The sequence below is a fragment of the Triticum urartu genome, unplaced genomic scaffold (assembly GCF_056163025.1).
Source record: "Triticum urartu cultivar PI428250 unplaced genomic scaffold, HENAU_Tu73 scaffold2, whole genome shotgun sequence".
Classification (NCBI taxonomy): Eukaryota; Viridiplantae; Streptophyta; class Magnoliopsida; order Poales; family Poaceae; genus Triticum; species Triticum urartu.
The window spans coordinates 15020450-15032917 of NW_028260368.1; the positions used below are offsets into that span (position 1 = coordinate 15020450).

Consider the following 12468-nt stretch of genomic DNA (forward strand, 5'->3'; position numbering starts at 1 on the left):
ACAAACCTGATGGTTGTTTGTTATCCCAACCATTCTTCCCAGCCCTGATACCGATCAGGAAAGGGGTAATTTCTAACAAAGTTTTTCTCTTGTTGATTCCTATTTCTAGGTGTAGTGCTTTTCTCCCCTATGCTGCCTACGGATACTAATAGAGTAGGATTGGCCTGTAATCCATACCATACCATATCCTGTAGGTGTAACCTTTCGCTCAATACTCAAATCTACAATTGAAGTATCTGAAGCCGCATCAATCGAGGATACACGACGGAAGGAATTGTTAGTTCGCCTCACCTTCCCGAAGCGTGGGTTTGTTTGCTTTACAAATTTGGTTCTCTCTATGCCAACCCCCCTCTCTTTTTCGTAAGACTGAGGTATAGGTAGGGCTAAAAAAAAGCAAAAAAAAGAGTCAAATCGCACCATCTCTATAATAAGTAAATGCCTTTTTTTCTCCTGAGGTTGTCGGAATTATTCGCAATAAAATATTGGCTACAATTGAGGAGGTCTTATCAATGAAATTTCCATTTCCACGGGATCTAGGCATAATTCCCAACCCATTCTATATAGAATTGTTTTCATTCCTTCACAAAATAACATAAAAACAAACACATTCGATTCTTATAATTATAAATAGATTGATCCATATGCTCTACTCTAAATCCATATGCTTTAAATGGATAAGAGAGATATGGATTTTCCGCTCAGCTCAAATTGTATCCTTTTCCTTCTGCTTGGACACGAAGAGATATGAAATATTTGACTAAGACTGGATTTCATTCCACTTTCCTATTTCTGAACAACAACTTATGTTATCAACTATTTCGTGTTTTCAAAGTTATTAATTGTCTCATACCCTATTTTTGATTTCGATAGTATGGTGTAGCGTATCTTATGCAAACGGAATTCTAAGGTTTCTTTATTTTATTATGCAATAAGAAGAATTCTTCCATTTTCTTTTTCTTTAGTTGCGGGAAAACCCAAATTAAAACTTTTATTTTATAGCGAGCGCAATTTCTAGTAAAAAATCCTGTATCCTTCCACTTAGATCAAAAGGAATTTTTCCAATAGAACTATGGAACCCCCGAGTGGTTGCGGTTGTACCTGTACTGCAGGAATAAGAAAACTCGCTATTCACTCAGTTTATTTTCCATAATAAGTTATGTAGGAGAGATGGCCGAGCGGTTCAAGGCGTAGCATTGGAACTGCTATGTAGACTTTTGTTTACCGAGGGTTCGAATCCCTCTCTTTCCGTTTTTCTTAATTCATCAACGTTAAGGATCACAATGTATCAAATCAAATAACAATTTTTTCCAGCAATAATATAATATCTTATATTATCTTATTTTGATTTAATAGAAATTAGAAATTCTCTATAGCAAATTACTGTGGTATGTAAAATACACATAGAGGAAAAAAGAAAAAAGGATCCTAATCCTAGGGTTAATCAATTTTAGCTAGTTGATGGGAAAATACAAATTAATGGTAATGGTCTTAGGGCGATTTAGTTCGGGGAAAGGGGAAGGGGAAGAAAATTCTATGAACCTTTCCTTTTTTCGTTAAGTTCAAGTCTGACGAGAGTAATATTCTACAACTAACAACTCATTTATTTTGAGACCGACCCACTTCCTATCTAGGATTTTATTTACTAGTCCTTTATATTCCAACGTGTCAATCGCCAAATGCTTTGGCAATTTCCCCGGGTCCGATGAAGCAATATAATTTTGAACCAGACCTTTTGATCTTTGGTTATCTTTCGTAGTAATAATATCTCGGGGTTTGCAACGAAAACTTGGTATATTGACTATACGACCATTAACTAAAATATGTCTATGGTTGACTAATTGGCGGGCCCCAGGAATGGTTGAAGCCATACCCAATCGAAAAAGGATATTATCCAAACGCATTTCAAGTAATTGTAGTAAAACCTGGCCTGTTGACCTTTTTGCTTTTCCAGCGATATGTACATATCTAAGTAATTGTCGTTCTGTCAGACCATAATGAAAACGCAATTTCTGTTTTTCTTGAAGACGAATACGATATTGCTCCTTTTTCCCAGAATTGAATTTTTTTTTAAGATTACTTCCGGATTTAGGTGTTTTTCTAGTGAGTCCTGGTAAAGCTCCCAGACGGCGTATTTTTTTTAAACGAGGTCCTCGATAACGGGACATGAAGACTCCTTTTTTTATTTTATTGAAATTTCATTTTACACAATTAATTTCATTGTATTTACATTACAGAATACATCGAAATTAAAACTGAATTAAACTACAGGATAAACAGAGTAAAATCAACTAAAGTACCCCAAAAAATGGAATTTCATCAAAATCTTTTTTTTTTGTATATATATTATTTATTTTATTGTTTTGTATCTAGCAAAATTGTAAGGTAAAAAACATAAAAGATCCTGGATTCTCCATTTAATTCGGAAAAAAAGAGATTCTTGTTCGTAGAACATCGATAGAGAAAAAAAAGCCGACTATCGGATTTGAACCGATGACCCTCGCATTACAAATGCGATGCTCTAACCTCTGAGCTAAGTGGGCTTACATAACGGAAATAGTGTAACAAATAGAAATAGGTATAGTATAGGAAATCCGTAAAATCTCAGATATTAGTTATTAATCTTAGCTATTAACTAGTTCTAAATTTGAAGTTATACTTATAAAAATAAAAAAATACTAAAACTTCTTAAAGATAAAGTTAGCTTGATATGCTTAACTATAGGATATTAAAAAATAAAATTATAGAATTTATTGGTATTTTCATTCGATCATTATAGACTTTATTATTTGTTAATAATTTGAGGATTAATATTTCACTAAGGGGAACATAGAGTCAGAGTAAATAAAATTGCTAATTCTGATTAGAAAAAAAGAATAAATATCAAGCGTTATAGTATAATTTTGAATACTATAAAAAAGTAAGACGGGAGGTGGGGGAGATAAAAACTTTTGGATATATTGATTCGGATTGAATTGCAAATACATCAAGGATAGAATCAATTCAATTCTGAATTGCAATAAGCAAGCGAGGTCTCTCAAATAGAGTCGAACTGAACTGCTAGACTACGTTGAGTGATGAACTCAATGATTCAAAAAAAAAACTAAGAGATGGATGAAATTACACAAGGAATCCTGGTCTCAAAGAAGAGGGAAATGGGGATATGGCGAAATCGGTAGACGCTACGGACTTGATTGTATTGAGCCTTGGTATGGAAACCTGCTAAGTGGTAACTTCCAAATTCAGAGAAACCCTGGAATTAAAAAAGGGCAATCCTGAGCCAAATCCGTGTTTTGAGAAAACAAGGGGTTCTCGAACTAGAATACAAAGGAAAAGGATAGGTGCAGAGACTCAATGGAAGCTGTTCTAACGAATCGAGTTAATTACGTTGTGTTGTTAGTGGAATTCCTTCTAGTTCTAAATTAGAGAAAGAGGGGTTTTATACCTTATACATTTAATAAACACGTATAGATACTGACATAGCAAACGATTAATCACAGAACTCATATTATATTCTAATTATAATATAGGTTCTTTATCTTTTTTAAAAATGAAATTAGAAATGATAATGATTATGAAATAAAAAACTCATATCATAATTTTTTTTTTTCATTATTGTGAATCCACTCCAATCGAATATTGAATAATCAAATTCTTCAATTAAAATTCAAAGTTTTCGAGATCTTTAAAAAAGTGGATTAATCGGACGAGGACAAAGAGAGAGTCCCATTCTACATGTCAATACTGACAACAATGAAATTTCTAGTAAAAGGAAAATCCGTCGACTTTATAAGTTGTGAGGGTTCAAGTCCCTCTATCCCCAAATCCTCTTTTATTCCCTAACTATACTATATTATTATTATTTATCCTCTTTTTTTTTTTCTTTTTATCAATGCACTTTTTTTTCTTTTTATCAATGCAATGGGTTTAAGATTCATTAGCTTTCTCATTCTACTCTTTCACAAAGGAATGCGAAGAGAACTCAATGGATCTTATCCTATTCATTGAATAGATTTCTTTTTTATTAGAGTATCGGCAAGAAATCTTGGTTATTCACTCTATTTTTAAGTTTTATTTAAGTAAACCATGCACAATGCATAGGACTACCCCCCCCATTTTCAAATTTAAAATTTGAAATACTTTAATTAATTTTTAGTCCTTTTAATTGACATAGATACAAATACTCTACTAGGATGATGCACAAGAAAAGGTCAGGATAGCTCAGTTGGTAGAGCAGAGGACTGAAAATCCTCGTGTCACCAGTTCAAATCTGGTTCCTGGCAGAGAAAAAAAAAAAAAAGATCCACCGAATAGGTATTGATCCAAATACCTCGAGATGGATTGTGATACATATTCATTAATAATATTTATTCATCTAAGTGGATAAATCTATAATATAAATATAGAGGCACTTCTTTTTCTTTTTAAAGAAGTTTTAAAATATATCTTTTCTTTATGATAAAGAAGGGGGTGAGATTCCCCTTTATTTTTTTGCGTTTCTTAATTTTGTATTCCGCTATTCCGACGAATATTTTTTTAGTCTTGCTTATCTTTATCTTATCTTATTTTCCTAGTTGTGCTAAGTAATGTGCGCGGTACAAAGTTCCTGGTAGAGAACTTCTTTGAGTCATCCTATTTTTCTGTTCATATGAAGGAAATTAATATGCGATTTTCAAAATAGGGGAATCCAAATGAAACCCTTTTTTTGCTCAGTCTATCTGGAATGCTTTTGTATAATTAGGAATTAATTATAAATAGGTATTCCGTTTCATCTAGGAAAAGAACCTAAAAATATTCCTTGACTTGAATAAAATCTGGAGTTGTGTTGTATAAGTGAGCATGAATTTCTTATCATTCAATGAGCATCTTGTATTTCATAAAAATTGGGGGTTATATAATCCTTACGTAAGGGCCAGCCTATCCAACTTTCAGGCATTAGGATACGTTTAAGGCGCGGATGATTATCATAAGAGATTCCCACCATATCATAAGATTCGCGTTCTTGAAAATCGGCACTTCTCCAAATCCAGAAGACAGACGGAATTCTAGGATTATCCTTTTGGGCAAAGACTTTTATGCAGACTTCTTCTGGATTATCTATACCATATTGTATTCTCGTAAGATGATACACGCTAGCTAAAGATCCACCGGGTGCTACATCATAAGCACATTGGGAGCGTAAATAATTGTAACCATATACATATAAAATGACAGCAATGGAATCCCAATCCCCTGCTTTTATTTGTAAAGTCTCTATTCCTCGGTGATCAAAGCCCAAAGATCTATGAACCACCTCATGTTTGACTAGCCAATTAGATAACCAACCCTGCTGCATTGTCTTCATCTCTCCCTCTTTGTATAAATATTTCACATTTCGGATGCAAGTTTGAAAGATTGCCCTGCTTTTTATTTTTCTACACAAAAGAGCCCCTCTCCTAATTCACTAATTTGTAGGAAGGTACTGAACTTTTGGATTTGAAAAAAGTTTCAGAAGATATATCTAATGTAGATGGTGATTGATAGAGCAATTCTTGCTCATAAGTTCCTGTATGAGTACTGCGCCTAACATAAAGCTTGTGACTGGTAGTAAAACATCTATTTTTATTTTGAGATAGAGTTTGATCCTCAACTATTTCTCGCGATATCTTCTTACGAAGTTTTGTTAGGGCATCTATAACTGCCTCCGGTTTAGGTGGGCAGCCCGGCAAGTAGACATCCACAGGAATTAACTTATCAACTCCCCGAACAGTACTATAGGAATCCGTACTGAACATTCCCCCTGTAATAGTACAGGCTCCCATAGCAATGACGTATTTTGGTTCAGGCATTTGCTCGTATAATCTCACTAAAGAGGGAGCCATTTTCATTGTTACCGTACCGGCTGTTAAAATTAGGTCTGCTTGCCTAGGACTTGATCTTGGTACCAATCCATAACGATCAAAGTCGAATCGTGAGCCTATTAATGAAGCAAATTCAATGAAACAACAACTGGTACCGTATAGAAGGGGCCATAAACTGGAGAGTCTTGACCAATTCGAAAGATCATTTGGTGTAGTTGAAATAACAGAATTGGAACTTGTTTGGTCAAGTAAGGGAAACTCAATCAAATTCATAACTGTCTCAATAGAATCTTTTCCTTCTTTTTTTTTGTCTAAATATTCAGTTAAGACCATTCCAAGGCTCCTTTTCGCCATGCATAAACTAAACCAACAACTAAGATAAGCACGAAAATCAAAGCTTCGATAAAAACGGATACACCCAATACGTCGAAACTCATTGCCCAAGGGTATAGAAAGACGGTTTCCACATCAAAAACAACAAAAACGAGCGCAAACATATAATAGCGTATTCGGAATTGTACCCAAGCCCCTCCCATGGGTTCTATACCCGATTCATAACTAGAAAGCTTCTCTGGTCCTTCACTAACCGGGGCTAAAAGTCCTGAAATCGAAAATGCCAAAATAGGAATAAGGCTTGCTATTATTAGAAATGTCCAAAAAATATCATATTCGTGAAGCAGAAACATAATGTACTCCCATTAATGTGGAATAGGCGGAACTTAAATTAGTCAATTCAATTCAGCATTGTCAATTTATCCAGAACTTCTCTCTTTTCCTCGGTGAAACAAGAATCTTTTTTGTTCAAACAAAAGCGCTTAGTTTAAGTTTAGCCTTTGTTTCCTCTGTGCTGCATCTTCTTTAAAGATTCATCCAATGGAATCCCAACTCCCTTTCTTTTGGATTTCCATTCTATTTAGATATGGTGTATGTAGATCTAATTCTTATATAAAGAAAACTTTCTCGTTTCACTTTGTCTCGCTTTCTCTAGAATCTCTAGAAAAAAGAATAGCTCTATCCTTTATTTAATATTTAATAATAAAATAATAAGAGACTATTAAATAAAAATGAGAATACTACTAAATTAGAACCTAATTAAGATAGTAGGACTAATCTATGCAGTATAATTAATGAGAAGTAATACTATAAAATAAAAATAAAGAACTCTATTTCAGAACTATGAGACAGAATATTCTGTTTTCTTATTTACTCTTTACTTTATTTTTTCTATTTAAAGTTGATCAATTTACATAATGTATCTATAAACAAAGTAATAAATATACTTAAAACAAAGTAGGAATTCGCAAAATGGATAAAATCATTGCAGTTATTATAGGGAAGTCTAGAGATATCCTATTTGAAGGAGGACGGGATTCAAATCAGGGAAAGGATCCTTTCTTCTATTGATTTGATAGAAATTCGTTTTTCTTTTCCTGTCTGTATGATTTTGATTTTCGATGAATGAGCCTTTGGTAATGCTTTTATCTCTATTCTATGTCGCAGGCGCCTATCCAGTCTATAAACAAATACTAATGAGAAAATGAAAACTATACTAAACTAAAGAAAACATAGGATAGAGATCCTAAAATCTAAAAAAGGGCATATTAGGGCTATACGGATTCGAACCGTAGACCTTCTCGGTAAAACAGATCAAACGGATTATTATCGAAATGATTTGAACTGTTTCAAAGACCCAACATGCATTTTTTTGCATTGGGCTCTTTCATAAACTGATTTAAAGATCAGTTAGTCCACCATAGTTTTTCTTTACGGAAAGATAATGAGATGGCTCCCTGTGCTCTGATTGATTTTTTGTATTATGATCTATCTAGGAGCAATACCAAAGTGTTTCAAAGGAGGATTACCTTGACTTAGGTCTGCCTCCGGTCTAAATTAAATCAACCTAAGTGAAATGGAGTCTCTATCGTTCCACTGCAAGAGTTAACTATGAGACTTCATACACCTTAAAGTTCATAGAACGAAAAGAAGTTTTTTGGAGGCCCTTATCCTCATTACGCCTAGCATTTAGTGGGCTGGATATTTACCTTATCAACTAGCAAATCCATAAGGGTTCTATTTGATTAGGCACCTGAATTGGCACCTGAATCGGACTGAACCGACTGTTTGTCAGGCTACTGTTCTCCTATTCTCTCGAATCTATGAAGTAAGACATTGATTTTGCAATAAGATCGATTATGTTCATTGCATAATAAGCTCCTTTGAAAAGCATTGGCGCACGTGTAAACGAGTTGCTCTACCGAACTGAGCTATAGCCCTTATCAGAGATATCTTAACATATAGATAATTTCTTGTCAAGATGAATATTTTCTAATGCCAGAGGATACCCCTTTGATCTGTATCTGTTTAGTATTTAGTTTAGTATTTAGTATATAACAGACCAATAACAGAGCGGTATTGCTTAGAAAAGGGATTCAATATATAATCGATCGAAGTAATGGGTCTTCCTTTGTGGTGATAAATTGCCTACTTAACTCAGTGGTTAGAGTATTGCTTTCATACGGCGGGAGTCATTGGTTCAAATCCAATAGTAGGTAAGTAGGTAGAAAAATTACTAGATAGCATTGGACTTACTTCGCTTCGCTATCTAATAACTTTTTCTACCCCTCTTCCCTTTTTCTTTGTATCAACTATAAACCACTGGATTGTCTTCAATTGGATGGGGGAATCCAATTGACAGCCTCGATTCGTATCCTAGCTCGTCTGAGAGCGAGCTTCGCTTCAACCAAATCTTTCGTACCCTCAGCTTTACTCAAGTTAGCTTCGGCTATTTCAAGTGCCTTTTGAGCTTCTTCCGGATCAATATCACTACCCAGTTCCGCATCATTTCCTAAAATGATGATCTCATTATTAACTATTCTCGCAAAACCGCTCCACAGAATCGCTGTTAACCATTGGTCGTTGAGGAGGCGTATTCTCAAAGGACCCATATCTACTGCTGTGTTAATGGGGGCGTGGTTTGGTAATACGCCAATTTGGCCACTATTAGTGGATAAAATGATTTCTTTCACTTCACAATCCCAAATAATTCGCTTAGGAGTCAGTACATAAAGATTTAATTTCATTTCTTCGATTTGTTCTCCTCTTCTAAGGTTATAGCTTTCGTGCTAGCTTCATCGATGTTACCCACCAAATAAAAAGCCTGTTCAGGTAGGCCGTCTAATTCTCCGGAAAGGATTAGTTGAAATCCCCTAATAGTTTCCGCAAGAGCAACATACTTTCCTGGAGAACCAGTAAAAACTTCTGCCACAAAGAACGGTTGTGATAAGAAACGCTCAATTTTTCTTGCTCTTGCTACAGTTAAACGATCCTCTTCCGATAATTCATCCAAGCCAAGAATTGCGATAATGTCCTGAAGTTCTTTGTAACGTTGTAAAGTTTCCTTAACTCTTTGCGCAGTTTCATAATGTTCGTTGCCAACGATCCGAGGCTGTAACATAGTCGAGGTTGAATCTAAAGGATCTACTGCTGGATAAATACCCTTGGAAGCTAATCCTCTGGAAAGTACGGTAGTAGCATCCAAATGTGCAAATGTTGTGGCAGGGGCAGGGTCGGTCAAATCGTCTGCAGGTACATAAACTGCTTGAATCGAAGTTATAGATCCCTTTTTAGTAGAAGCAATTCTTTCTTGCAAAGAACCCATTTCTGTACTAAGAGTAGGTTGATAACCCACTGCGGAGGGCATTCTCCCTAATAAAGCGGATACCTCTGATCCTGCTTGAACAAAACGAAAGATATTATCGATAAATAAAAGCACGTCTTGCTTATTAACATCTCGGAAATATTCCGCCATAGTTAGGGCAGTTAAACCAACTCTCATACGAGCTCCCGGTGGTTCATTCATTTGGCCATAGACTAGAGCTACCTTTGATTCCTCAATATTTTTTTCATTAATTACTCCGGATTCCTTCATTTCCATATAAAGATCATTTCCTTCACGAGTCCGTTCCCCTACTCCACCGAATACGGATACGCCCCCATGAGCTTTAGCAATGTTATTGATTAATTCCATGATCAGTACTGTTTTACCTACTCCAGCCCCCCCAAATAGTCCTATTTTTCCTCCACGTCGATAAGGAGCTAAAAGATCGACGACCTTAATACCTGTTTCAAAGATGGATAATTTCGTATCTAACTCGATAAAGGCAGGCGCAGATCTATGAATAGGGAACGTTGCACTACTATCTACAGGACCCAAATTGTCAACAGGCTCCCCAAGAACGTTGAAAATTCGTCCGAGAGTAGCTCCACCGACCGGAACACTGAGAGGAGCTCCCGTGTCAATCACTTCCATTCCTCTCATCAACCCGTCCGTAGCACTCATAGCTACAGCTCTAACTCGATTATTTCCTAATAATTGTTGTACCTCACAAGTCACATTAATTTGCTTATCGGCAGTGTCTCTACTCTGGACTACCAAAGCGTTATAAATATAAGGTAACTTGCCTGGGGGAAAAGTGACATCCAGCACGGGTCCAATAATTTGATCGATACGACCTGTACTTTTTTCTTCAATTGTGGAAACCCCGGGAGGAGAAGTAGTAGGATTGGTTCTCATAATTATCACATAATTAAAAAAAAGGAATTTGTCGAAATTTTTCTTTTTTTATTGTTGAATAATGCCAAATCAAATCAAAAAAAATCCAAAAGTAAAAAGGAAATGAATTAGTTAATTCAATAAGAGAGAAAAGGGGACCAGGACTTGATTTCGTTGCCCAAGCGAATCCCATTCAATCGTTTACTCATGGAATGAGTCCATTGGAAAGTTCAATCAATCTTTTTTTTCATATACATTTTGCCTTTTGTGGAGGATCTGTGCCTACTCTACTTTCCTATCTAGGACTTCGATATACAAAATATATACTACTGTGAAGCATAGATTGCTGTCAACAAAGAATTTTATTAGTATTTAGTTAGGTATTTGCATTCAAAATAAGAAAAGAGAACTATTAAGAACTTGTAAAATAAGGATTAGGAATTAATTTGGGTTGCGCTATATCTATCAAAGAGTATACAATAATTATGGATTTGGTAAATCAAATCCATGGTTTAATAACGAACCGTGTTAACTTACCATAACAACAACTCAATTCCTATCGAATTCCTATATTGGAATTCCTATAGGATAGAACATACACAGGGTGTACGCATTATATATGAATGAAACATATTCATTAACCTAAGCATGCCCTCAATTTTCTTTAATGAGTTGATATTATATTAATTGAATATCCTTTTTGTTTTACGAGATTTTTGCTAAAGTTTCATTTACGCCTAATTAACATCGAGTAGACCCTGTTATTGTGAGAATTCTTAATTCAAGAGTTATAGGGAGGGACTTATGTCACCACAAACAGAAACTAAAGCAGGTGTTGGATTTCAAGCTGGTGTTAAAGATTATAAATTGACTTACTACACCCCAGAGTATGAAACTAAGGATACTGATATCTTGGCAGCATTCCGAGTAAGTCCTCAGCCTGGGGTTCCGCCCGAAGAAGCAGGGGCTGCAGTAGCTGCCGAATCTTCTACTGGTACATGGACAACTGTTTGGACTGATGGACTTACCAGTCTTGATCGTTACAAAGGACGATGCTATCACATCGAGCCTGTTGCTGGGGAAGACAACCAATGGATCTGTTATGTAGCTTATCCATTAGACCTATTTGAAGAGGGTTCCGTTACTAACATGTTTACTTCCATTGTAGGTAACGTATTTGGTTTCAAAGCCCTACGTGCTCTACGTTTGGAGGATCTACGAATTCCCCCTACTTATTCAAAAACTTTCCAAGGCCCGCCTCATGGTATCCAAGTTGAAAGAGATAAGTTGAACAAGTACGGTCGTCCTTTATTGGGATGTACTATTAAACCAAAATTGGGATTATCCGCAAAAAATTATGGTAGAGCGTGTTATGAGTGTCTACGTGGTGGACTTGATTTTACCAAAGATGATGAAAACGTAAACTCACAACCATTTATGCGCTGGAGAGACCGTTTTGTCTTTTGTGCCGAAGCTATTTATAAATCACAGGCCGAAACCGGTGAAATCAAGGGGCATTACTTGAATGCGACTGCGGGTACATGTGAAGAAATGATTAAGAGAGCTGTATTTGCAAGAGAATTAGGGGTTCCTATTGTAATGCATGACTACTTAACTGGGGGATTCACCGCAAATACTACTTTGGCTCATTATTGCCGCGACAATGGCCTACTTCTTCACATTCACCGTGCAATGCATGCAGTTATTGATAGACAGAAAAATCATGGTATGCATTTCCGTGTATTAGCTAAAGCATTGCGTATGTCTGGGGGAGATCATATCCACTCCGGTACAGTAGTAGGTAAGTTAGAAGGGGAACGCGAAATGACTTTAGGTTTTGTTGATTTATTGCGCGATGATTTTATTGAAAAAGATCGTGCTCGCGGTATCTTTTTCACTCAGGACTGGGTATCCATGCCAGGTGTTATACCGGTAGCTTCAGGTGGTATTCATGTTTGGCATATGCCAGCTCTGACCGAAATCTTTGGGGACGATTCTGTATTACAATTTGGTGGAGGAACTTTAGGACATCCTTGGGGAAATGCACCTGGTGCAGCAGCTAATCGAGTGGCTTTAGAA

General features: G+C 35.9%; 3 non-coding genes across 3 annotated transcripts; 2 read left to right on the forward strand and 1 right to left on the reverse strand.

The window, feature by feature from the left end:
- Positions 1–1161: 1161 nt before the first annotated feature.
- On the forward strand, positions 1162–1248 carry TRNAS-GGA (transfer RNA serine (anticodon GGA)). The gene has a single exon. It is a non-coding gene; the product is annotated as a tRNA-Ser (tRNA).
- A 1219-nt stretch (positions 1249–2467) lies between these two features.
- On the reverse strand, positions 2468–2540 carry TRNAT-UGU (transfer RNA threonine (anticodon UGU)). The gene has a single exon. It is a non-coding gene; the product is annotated as a tRNA-Thr (tRNA).
- A 1667-nt stretch (positions 2541–4207) lies between these two features.
- Positions 4208–4280, forward strand: TRNAF-GAA (transfer RNA phenylalanine (anticodon GAA)). Its single transcript has one exon. It is a non-coding gene; the product is annotated as a tRNA-Phe (tRNA).
- The last annotated feature ends 8188 nt before the right edge of the window (positions 4281–12468 follow it).